The sequence below is a fragment of the Triticum urartu genome, chromosome 6A (genome assembly GCF_056163025.1).
Source record: "Triticum urartu cultivar PI428250 chromosome 6A, HENAU_Tu73, whole genome shotgun sequence".
NCBI lineage: Eukaryota > Viridiplantae > Streptophyta > Magnoliopsida > Poales > Poaceae > Triticum > Triticum urartu.
This window is the reverse complement of record NC_141878.1, coordinates 229,489,625-229,502,031: the sequence shown is the minus strand read 5'-3', so window position 1 is coordinate 229,502,031 and position 12,407 is coordinate 229,489,625.

Sequence of the window (12,407 nt, the reverse complement as noted above, 5' to 3'; positions counted from 1 at the left end):
TGTACTTTGTTGCTATGTTAGAGTGCTGTAGCATGTTGTTCTTGATGCATTTAGATGGTCTCGTGCTGTTAATCGCAGATCGGTGCCATATTTGTTTTGCTTGTCATTTCCAAACCGTGCATCCGATTCCGGTGATCTTTATATCGATTTCGACCGAAATCAACTCCTCTTTCCACTGGCACTCTTGGTTTTCCAAGTTGAGGCCAGGTTCAATCATTCCTTTCGAAGCATGCATATGCATCGCATAACGCATCCCGCATACCATGCCTTATTATGCATTATGTTGTTTGTGCATTGCACGTGATTGATTGTTTCTCCCTTTGTTTTTTTTCTTGCTTGGGTAGAGCCGGGAGATGAGTACGTGATAGAGTAGCCCGTTGAGTACGTTTACGAGGATCAAGCTAACGTCAACTCAGAGAACTTTGCAGGCAAGATGACCATACCCTCGAAATCACTTCTATCTTTGCTTGCTAGATGCTCACTCTTTTGCTATGCCTATGCTACGATACCTACCACTTGCTTATCATGCCTCCCATATTGCCATGTCAAACCTCTAACCCACCATTTCCTAGCAAACCGTTTGTTTGGCTATGTTACCGCTTTGCTTAGCCCCTCTTATAGCGTTGCTAGTTGCAGGTGAAGATTGGAGTTTGTTCCTTTTTGGAACATGTTTATTGTTATGATATCATTATTATATCTTGTCTACTTTAATGCATCTATATACTTGGTAAAGGGTGGAAGGCCCGGCCTTATGCCTAGTGTTTTGTTCCACTCTTGCCACCCTAGTTTCCGTCATACCGGTGTTATGTTTCTTGATTTTGCGTTCCTTACACGGTTGGGTTATAATGGGAACCCCTTGATAGTTCACCTTGAATAAAACTCCTCCAGCAATGCCCAACCTTGGTTTTACCATTCACCACCTAGTTTGTTTTTCCCTTGGGTTTCCGGAGCCCGAGGGTCATCTTTATTTAAACCCCCCGGGCCAGTGCTCCTCTGAGTGTTGGTCCAAACTGAGCTGCCTGCGGGGCCACCTCGAGGAAACTTGAGGGTTGGTTTTACTCATAGCTAGTCTCATCTGAGTGTGCCCTGAGAACGAGATATGTGCAGCTCCTATCGGGATTTATCGGCACATTCGGGCGGCTTTGCTGGTTTAGTTTTACCATTGTTGAGATGTCTTGTAACCGGGATGCCGAGTCTGATCAGATTGTCTTGGGAGAAGGAATATCCTTCGTTGACCGTGAGAGCTTGTGATGGGCTAAGTTGGGACACTCCTGCAGGGATTTGATCTTTCGAAAGCCGTGCCCGCGGTTGTGGGCAGATGGGAATTTGTTAATGTCCGGTTGTAGAAAACCTAAAGATTACCTTAAGTAAAATGAATCAACTGAGTGTGTGACCGTGATGGTCTCTTTTCGGCGAAGTCCGGGAAGAGAACACGGTCTCGAGTTATGCTTGAACGTAGGTTGTTCTAGGATCACTTCTTGATCATAGTTCATCGACCGTGCCTTTGCCTCCTCTTCTAGATCTCATTTGCGTTTGTTAGCCACCATTTATGCTAGTCGCTTGCCGCAGCTCCAGATCATACCTGTTACCCTTCCTATAAGCTTAAATAGTCTTGATCGCGAGGGTGTGAGATTGTTGAGTCCCTGTGACTCACAGATTACTTCCAAAACCAGATGCAGGGACCAATGATACCGCTCCAGGTGATTCGACTGAGCTCAAGTGGGAGTTCAATGAGGACTCAGGACAATACTACGTTTCCTTTCCAGATGATCAGTAGTGGTGCCCAGTTGGGGCGATCGGGGACTTTGTCGCATTTGGGGTTGTTCTTCATTTTGGTTCCGTAGTCAGACCTTGAGTGTAACTGGATGAATGTAATGATATTTATGCTATTTGTGTGACGTGGCGAGTGTAAGCCAACTATGTATCTTTTCCCTTATTTATTACATGGGTTGTTGTGAAGATTACCTCACTTGCGACATTGCTTTCAATGCGGTTATGCCTCTAAGTCATGCTTCGACACATGGGAGATATAGCCGCATCGAGGGCGTTACATTTAGTAAGGGAGTTTTGTTAAGTGCGTTTAGCACTATCATGTCATGCTCAAGTTTTCCATGATAGGTTCCTATAATATGTAGTTTACTAGCTCTAAACTTTGCAACCTGAAGCTGTTTTCTCCCATGTCCAGTATTTTCTCCAAGTCTGTAAAACTATTGCATTTGCATTTTTGCAATGCTGTTTTAGTGATGTTCTAGTGGTTTCTAGCAGTAGATTAGTGTTCATGTTTTGTAGTGATCTACCTGTACTTCACTTCCATGCCTTTAGTTATCAAGTTGGGTGATGTAGCATGTTTTTATGTCGCATCTCAAGTGCCATGCTACTGTTAATCTCAGCTTTGCATTGTTATTGTTTTGCTCACCGTTTGAGTTGTGTGCATCCGTTCCTCGCGATCTTTATATCGATTTCAACCGAAATTTCCCATTCTATCCTATGGCATGCTTGGTTTTCCAAGCTAGTGCCATGTTCATCTTTCCCCTTCCGGAGTACCCATATGCATTGCACATCATATCTTGCATTCCATACCATGTCTTGCATCATGTTGCTTGCGCATTGCATCGTGATTGATTGTTGTTCCATTGCTTGTGTTCTTGCTTTGGGTAGAGCCAGGAGATGAGTTCATGTTCGAGGATCTTGTCGAGTATTTTCACGCGGAGCAAGGATTCGATAGCTCTGAAAATATTGCAGGCAAGACGATCATTACCCCCGATATCACTTCTATCTTTGCTTGCTAGTTATTCGTTCTATCGCTATGTAGAACTACCTACCACTTGTTAATGCAGCCTCCCATGTTGCCATGAAAGCCTCTAACCCACCTTCCTAGCAAACCGTTGTTTGGCTATGTTATCGCTTTTGCTCAGCCCCTCTTATAGTGTTGCTAGTTGTAGGTGCAGTGCAGGTTGTTCCATGATGGAATATGGATATGTTGGGATATCACAATATCTCTTATATTTAATTAATGCATCTATATACATGGAAATGGGTGGAAGGCTTGGCCTTTTTCTCGGTGTTTTGTTCCACTCTTGCCGCCATAGTTTTCGTCATACCAATGTTATGTTCCTTGAATTTTGCGTCCCTAACACGGTGAGGGTTTATGGGCCCCTATTGACAGTTCGCTTTGAATAAAACTCTTCCAGCAAGGCCCAACATTGGTTTTACCATTTGCCTAATAACAACTAAAATTTGCATAGGGAGTAATTAACCCGAGGATTCTTAATCAACAACATGGGCTAGTGCTCCTCATGAGTGTCGGTCCAAACTAGAGCAGCTTGCGGCGCCGCCCAGGGCAACTCGTGGATCTGGACGTTGTAACCATAGCTCATCCGCCGTGGCCTGAGATGAGATACACGCAGCTACTATTAGGGTGTTGACACATCGGGAGGTCTTGCTAGTTTTGTTTTACCATTGTCGAAATGTCTTGTGCACCGAGATTCCGAGTCTGATCGGAGGGTCCCGAGATGGAGGATTGTCTCCACGGATCGTGAGCGTGTCATGGGCTAAGTTGGCACACCCCTGCAGGGTTTAAACTTTCAAGAGGCATGCCCGCGGTTATGTGGCAAATGGGAGTTTTTAATATGCGGTTGTAGTGAACTTGAAACAAACTCTTTAAAATACACCAACTGTGTGTAACCGTGATGGTCTCTTTTCGATGAGGTTCGGGAAGAGAACATGGTGGATCTTTGTTTGAACATAAGTAGTTCATGATCACTTCTTGATCATTACCAGTTCCGACCGTTGCGTAGTTTCTCATCTTATTCTTGTATTCGTAAGCTAGCCACCATACAATGCTTAGTGCTTGCTGCAACTCCACCACCTAACCATACCTTACCTTTAAGCTTTGATAGTCTTTCTACCGAGGTTGTTGAGATTGCTGAGTCCCCGTGGCTCATAGAATACTACAAACATAGTTGCAGGTACCGATGAGTCTGATGCAGGTGATGCCACTGAGCTCAAGTGGGAGTTCGACGAAGACTGTGGCCGTTACTATGTTACTTTCTGGATGATCAGTAGTGGTGCCCAGTAGGGTCAATCGGGACTTAGCTTGGGTGGTTGTCTTTTATTCGTTTGATTTCGACCGTAGCTGGACTCTTTGTTCATCTTGAATGATTGTATAACTTGATGATATCGAGTGACATTGTGGCGATTGTAAGCCAAAGCTCGTATTCTATCTATTCAGTACATGAGATGTGCAAAGATACAACCACTCTTGAGACCATACCAATATGAGCTTATGCCCCAAGTCGTGCCTCAACACGTATAGAGTATAGTCGCATATTGGGTGTTACACATATGATCAACTCGGTGGGACCGATGTGCTAGGGTTTGGGTAAAACCTCAACTCGTTTTGACCGATTACACAAACTCGGTGAGGTCGATTTTGATAATAAGCAAAATAGAGAGTTGGTCAAGAAAACTCGGTGGGACTGATTGCAAATCTCAGTGAGACCTAAATTATTGCAACAAGTAATAGAGAGTTTTCAAGCCCATCTCGGTGAGACCAAATCCCATCGGTGAGACCGAACTGATTTGTGTTTTTGGCAGTGGCTATGTCAAGTGAACTTGGTGGCGCCGGATAGATCAAATTGGTGGGGCCGAGTTTGCCTTTTGGTTTGGGACATATGTGGAAATTAGAAAGTGGTTCAGGGCTTTGGAGCATATCACTAAGCACTTTGAGCAAGAAAGTCATTAAGCAACACCACATCCCCTTTTAATATCACTAACCACATCCTCAATGTGATCTTGGATCACTAAAATGAAAATGAAGAGTCTTGAGCTTTTGCCAATCCTTGTCCTTACTTTCTTGAAGGGGTTCCACATCTTCTTGTGCATGTCAATCCACTGTTGAACTCATCTGAAATATACTAGGCAGAAGTATTAGTCCAACAAGAGATATGTTGACATTAATTACCAAAATCACCCAGGGAGCAATTGTGCTTTCACTGTGCCTGTGGGAGGGAGGAGGGGCCGAGGACGGAGTAATCCAGTCACCCGTACCTTGTGGATCATGGCCGTCGGGGCGTTGCTGATGCCGTACTTCTCCGATGCCTTCCGCTCCTGCGTTGGCCGCGGGGAAAGTGGTGACAGTGCCGCCTGCTATGACCACGTCCCCAGCAGTGTCCACATCCTCGTGCGCCTCCGCATCCCCCGTGGCACCATAAGCCGCGGGCGGCGGAGCCTTTGAGGATGATGGATGAGTCGAAGCACCGGATTTCTTCTTGGGCGCCATGGTTGGCGGCGCCATCGAAGGTGAAGATGGTGATGAAGATGACGTGATGCACATGCCTCCAGGTTCACACAAGCGATCCCCTTACCTGGCGCACCAAAGATGTCGCGGGAAACCACGTCCACCTATGGGGCCAGAGGGGCCCTTGCTGGTTTGGGAGGGGGGACGCCGCGTTGCTCAAAGAGCAGACGAGCAAGGGGCAGCACAACAGAGATCACATGAGTAATTTTACCCAGGTTCGGGCCGCCATGAGGCATAAAACCCTAATCCTCCTTTGGTGGATTGATGGTGGAAGAGTGGTGGTGGAGCGTAGTACACTTGCCCGGTAGGGGGGCGACAGTGGCTACGCGGCTATGGGTGTGAGTTGTCCAACCATCTAATCCTTTCTACGGTTCCTATGAGCCTCCTTTTATAGATTAAGGGGCTACCGCAATGGCAAAGTGGTCATTATGCACTGATAAGATAGTAAACAGTGCTAGCATACCTAACTCTGCAGGCTGACAGGGCACAATAAATGTGTCGCTCAACATCATGTCATTGGTTGCCCGGCAAGCCTTGCCAGGCTATTTTGCCAGCTTCACACCTGCTTGCTTGACACGTCGTAGGACGGATGTCATCTATATGCATCTCCTGAAGAAAGAGGCCGCCATGTGGCGAATGGTTGCCACTTAGTCACTTTGCGGCTTGACACCGCACTGTTTGACGATGTGGGTCATGGCGGAGTGGTTGGGTGAGGTGGTTTTGCCTTCGTGACTCCCAGCAGGCCTTGCCGGGACATCCTGGACATCTCCTTCCAGGGGCGGCCGCGTCCTTGTCGAGCTCGCCTGGCCGGCAAGGGAGGCTTTTCTCCTGGGGGTGTCTTGCTTCTCTAGCTTGATCTTTGTCCTCTTGATCTGCATGTTAGTCCTTCGAAGTTCTCGGTTCCTTGTACTCTGGCTTGGATTGGAGCCTTGATCTTGTTCCCATGCCTGTGCACAGTCTGGCAAAAGACACATGGTTTGTTGCACCGACAAACTGTTTGCGGTTAGCCAACACAACAAAAACGGTTCAACTTAAGAAGATGTGTGTGATATGCGGGAAACATGTCAGTAATAAAAAATGTGTGGGAAGACCGATAAGAACACAAACAGTTCATGTTAACATGTCGTGTGTGTTTTGAGCATATGATTGTTGGTATACAATTGTGAGTGATTAATGAAATCATCACCAACGGGTTCAATTGTTTAGTCTGTGTGCGATGTGATTTGCTCTGTCCGCACAATATCTACACTCTGTCTACATAGGATCAACATATATAGTTAAAAATGAAGCGTTGAATAAAGCTTACAATTACACAAGTGACTACACACATAACATTTTCACACACCAAAGTAAGCAATTACATGCATACTAAACTAGGAGAAAGAGGATCTAATCATGAACTTCTTGTTGTGACGACACTTGCCATTGCTCTACTTCCGGCTGGACCCCTGGCCATTTTGGGGAAGGAGGCGTTTCCTCATGTCAACAATCCGCCTGTACATCTCATAGCTCATGTACGCCTCCTTGGCCGAATACATAGAGTGACCTTTGTAGAGTTTCTCCATCCAGGCCGAGTGCCAGACACAATTGTCCTTGTTGAATCCTTCATGTCTTTGTAGTAGGGATCGATGATGGCCTCGACAAGGTGAACAGTGAGTCCTTCTCATGCTCCTTGCAGCCCAGATCTTGCATTGGTCCTGGATGTCGACAAGATTGTGGCAGGCGATGCCCGAATTCATGAGCACCTTTACATTGTTGGTGATGTCCACCATAGCTAACATATAGGTGGGACTGTTGACAAACCTGGCAAAATGCTCGCAAGCCTTGTGGCCAGATGATCAATTAAAATATAGTGGGGTTTTTACGCCCAAACTACGAATGTCGTGTTCTCCACAGGGTCTAGGCGATTAGTGGCTACGCTCGTCTAAAGCTAGGTAACATGGTATTGGGTGAAGAAAGCAGAAAATAAAACCTAAACTAACTAAGATTGTCCCTAAAGAAAATTCGGATAAGCAAAAGGGAGATTCAAATTTTACTCAACGTATTTTTGGTATTTTCATTCAACTTTAGAAACTAAAACATTAACACATAAGATTATCGTTAACAAAATGGAAGTAACAATATGAGATAAAAAATATAACTAGCTAACACATAAGAAAAGGATAGAAGATAGAGTGGTACTGGGACATACAAGTGTCACACTACATTTACATATATCACACGTATTTGAGCAACACAGGAACTACCAAGTAGAACAAGTTTCTACAACAAGGGAAGCACAGAGTGACAATAAATATATGAATTGGATTATACAAGACACGGTACTAGTACTAACAGATCAACATAGTAGAAATACCAAACCACATGAATTCTGGACAATTCACTAATTCTTACAAGGCAACATACAATATTCTGGACAAACCACACGAAAACAGCAGCAGTTTGGGATTCAGAAAAGTACAGGGGCAGTAACCAGTGAACAAAATCTCACTGAGCTACCTATAAAGGGCAGAAGATATACGTGGTCTAACATGCAACACAACCCGTTGTTGGAACAGCTCGACTGGTTTTTTACATCCTTAAACTGGACTGTCACATTTCCAAACACCACGGTGACCCCCCTTGGTAATCCAGTCTCTGATCATGTCCCATGCTCTATGACCATTCAGACCACCACCCCACGCAGTAAGATATTTAGGTCTGAAACCTATTGGATCGCGCACCCAGGGTTTATGGATGTTGTGTCCCTAGCCTAGAATAAACCGATCAAATATAACAAAAATAACAATGCAACATCCCGTCTATGCCCAAAACTCAAAGTAGTCTGTCACGCCCTCAAACACTGGAGCCATCATATTTCTAAACTAAAAATTGCGATTGAGAACACCAATAAGGCTCTGGTTGAACTAGACAACCACTACAAAAAAAGACACATCCGTGACATTTTGGGCCGAACGAAATTTTTTCTGTCATACATATGACACTCCTATGACGATAATTGTGACAAAACCCGGTATCATCATAGATGTGGTGGGCTCCTACTTCTATGACAGAAAATGGGCTTTTCGTCCTAGGCGGGCCGGAGACGCAGCTGCATGACATTCTTTGGGCCGTCCATGACGGAAAAAACCATGGTAGAAGCGAGGTCGAGGAAAATGTCGGGGAGTTCCCGGTTACGGTGGGAGGTCGGGGCCGAGCGATGCGCGTTTCTCTTGTACAGTACGCGCATGTGTGCGAGGCATTGGCTCTAACTGAACCCGAGCGAGGCGTTGGGCTCTAACGGAACCCGAGCGATTGCACTGCAGGCTACGCGTTACTGAACCCGAGCGATCGATCGATGGCTGTTAACTGAACCCGATCGAGCGATTCCTTTGCTACTGCTGCTAACTGAAGTCGATCGATTGGATGAACAGTGAGCGTTGCGCGCGCGGGGGGGGGGGGGGGGTGGATGAATAGTGAGCGGTGGCGTTGCCTCTGGATGAATAGGACCCCATGGTGTGGAGGGATGGATTAACAATAGACGGTGGAGGGGTGCCCGTGGAGGGGTGGTTGAACAGGACCCCGTGGTGTGGAGGGCTGGATGAACGGTAGACGATGGAGGGGTGCTCGTGGAGGGGTGGTTGAACAGTAGCCGGTGGAGTAGCACGCGGTGGAGGCTGGATGAACAGGAGCCCATGGAGGCTGGAGGAGGTCGATGTTTGCCCGTGGAGGCTGGAGGAGGTCGACGGTGGAGATGTACAGTATCCCGTGGAGTCCCGTTTTGCGATACGCCACACCCCTCCCGATGAACAGGACCCCCGTTTCCACCGTAGGAGGTCTGTTTCGTCCGTTTTGCGGTACGCCACACCCCTCCCGATCAACAGGACCCCCGTTTCGACCGTAGGAGGTCCGTTTCCTCCGTGCTGTGGTACGCCAGGCCTCATTTCCATCGCATGTTCCGTCCAAGCCCTCCCGATGAACACGACCACACATTCCGTTCTGACCCAGCCGGTTGGCTCCCACGCGTTCCGTTGCCTCCCGATGAACACGACGCATTTCATTGCCTCCCCATGAACACAACGCATTCCATTGCCTCCCCATGAACATGACGCATTCCGTTGTCTCCCCATGAACATGATGACGACGCTATTTCTCCGTTCCGACCCAGCCATGTACACGAGCCCTGGCCGTACGTATGCGCGAGTAGGCGTTCGAGACCCCGCGCGTATGTACACATACGTGGCCGTATTTTCTTTCTTGCACCCTGGCCGCCGTACGTATGTGTACATGCTACATGTGCGCCTCTACTACGACACGTGCGTGCCTCTACTACGGCACGTGCGCGCCTCTACATCGACCAATATGTACGTACACGTTTGCGACCCGAATGACAACGCTACGTACGCTTCGACCAGGTGGGTCCCGACTGTCAGGCACTTCCTTGCGTGCGAAGATGTAGCTGGTGGGTCCCAGCAGTCAGGGGGCGAATCGTTTTTTTGCCCGGACGCACTTCCTTGCATGCGAAGGTGTAGCTGGTGGGTCCCAGCAGTCAGGGGGGAAACGTTTTTTTCATGAAATACGGTAGCCCGTCTGGTGGGTCCCCACTGTTAGGTGGAGGAATAATTATTTTGCACGTAATAAGGAGGCACTTCCTTGCTGTGGCTGTGGACCCAGCTGTCAGCCTCTCCACATAGAGTCCACGTCTGATGGAAGCCATTCCTTGACCACGTTGACCACGCCGCGCCGAGAGCACCAGGGCGGTGGACGATGGCGAGGCCTAGGAAGGGGATGACGCGGAGCCGAGGAAGACGCGACAGTGGATGCCCACACGTAGAGGAGTACGAGGGTTCACTGGTTCGCTGCCGTGTGAGGCTGCCGTCGCCGCAGAATAACATGGGGTGTGGGTGAGTAGAGGGATGACCTGGCCAGCGGTGGGAGTAGTAGGGGGCGGTGAGGCCTCCGCCGCATCGCAGCCGGCCACGGGAGGCAGGAGCACGAGGCACGATCGACGCTGGTTTGGGTGGCTGGAGCAAGAAGACCAGAGGTTGAAGAAGCAGTACGGCCGTTGGATGGACATCGTATGGTCACTGGAGCTAGAATCGTGCATATTGACTAAGTTGACACAGCCCTCCGTCCCCGTCAACTTAGTAGGCCCACAAGTCAGCCTACCACTATACTGGGTCCCAGCTAACAGGGGGAGTATTCATTTTTTTGTGCGTAATAAGGAGGCACTTCCTTGCATGCGAAGATATAGCTGGTGGGTCCGAGTTGTCAGCGGCTGTAACGTTTTTTTCGCAAAATACAGAGGCCCTTTCGGTGGGTCCCTGATGCCAGGTGGAGGAATCATTATGTTGCGCGTAATAAGGAGGCATTTCCTTACGTGCGGTCGTGGACCCAGCTGTCGGCCTCTCCACATACAGTCCACTTCAGATGCATGTCGGTCGTTGACCATGATGACCAGGCCGCGCCGAGAGCACCAGGGCGGTGGACGACGGCGAGGCCTAGGAAGGGAACGACACAGAGGCAGGGAAGACTCGGCAGTTGTTTCGCACGCGGAGGGGTGTACGACTGTACGAGGGTTTACTGGTTCATCTGCCGTCGCCGGAGAATAATAGTAGGTGTGGGTGAGTAGAGGGATGGCTAGGCCAGCGATGGGAGTACGGTGGGGCGGTGATGCCTGCGCGGCAGTAGAGCCGGCCGAGGGGAGGAGGGAGCAGGCAGTCCCACCGGCGCTTGTTTGAGCGGCTGGAGCAGGAAGAGCAGAGATTGAAGAAGCACGACGGCCGTTGGATGGACATCGTACGGTCACTGGAGCTAGAATTGTTCATATTGAATAAGTTGACAAAGCCCTCCGTCCCCGTCAACTTAGTAGGCCCACAAGTCAGCCTCCCACCATGGTGGGTCCCAGCTAGCAGGGGGAGTATTCATTTTTCTATGCGTAATAAGGAGGCACTTCCGGTGGGTCCGAGCTGACAGCGGGGGAACGTTTTTTTCACGAAATACGGTGGTCCGTCTGGTGGGTCCCAACAGTCAGGGGCAAATGTTTTTTCGCGAAATACGGTGGCCTGTCCGGTGGGTCCCAGCAGTCAGGGGGAAACATTTTTTCCGCGAAATACTGGTGGTCCGTCCGGTGGGTCCCTGCTGTCAGGTGGAGGAATAATTATTTTGCACGTAATAAGGAGGCACTTCCTTGCGGCTGCCGTGGACCCAGCTGTCAGCCTCTCCACGTACAGTACTCTTCCGATGGAAGACGGTCGTTGACCACATTGACCACGCTGCGCCGAAAGGACCACGGCGGTGGACGACGGCGAGGCCTAGCAAGGGGACGATGCGGACCCGGGGAAGACGCGGCGGTGGATGCCCACGCGGGGAGGAGTACGAGGGTTCACTGGTTTGGCTGCAGTGTGAGGCTGCCGTCGCTGCAGAATAACAAGGGAGTGGGTGAGTGGAGGGATGGCCTGGCTAGCGATGGGAGTAGTATGGGGACGGTGAGGCCTCCGTGGCAGCACAGCCAGCCACGGGAGGCAGGAGCATGCGGCACGACCGGCGCTGCTTTGGGCGGCTGTGGCAAGAAGACCAGAGGTTGAAGAAGAACTACAGCCGTTGGATGGACATCGTTGACCACGCCGCGCCTAGAGCACCAGGGTGGTGGACGACGGCGAGGCCTACGAAGGGAACGACACGGAGCCGGGGAAGACACGACAGTGGCTGCCCACGCGGTAGAGAGTACGGGGGTTGACTGGTTCGGCTGTCATCGCCGGAAAATAACAGGAGGTGTGGGTGAGTAGAGGGATAGACAGGCCAGGGATGCGAGTATGATGGGGTCGTGAGGCCTGCCCGGCAGCACTGCCGGCCACGGGAGGCGGGAGCAGGCGGTTCCCACAACGCTGGTTTGGGCGGCTGTGGCAAGAATATCAGAGACTAAAGAAGCACGACTGCCGTTAGATTGACATCTAACGGTCTGACGCTGGTAGAGTCGATTGTTGACTAAGTTTCTTTTTTGAGAAACCTTGTGTATGCATGAACCTAGTAGGCCCACAAGCCAGCCTCCAAATCTTTGGTAGACAACATAAAGCCCATTTGCTATTTTTTATAATTTGCAGCCCATTTGCAAATTCTTAAGTAATTT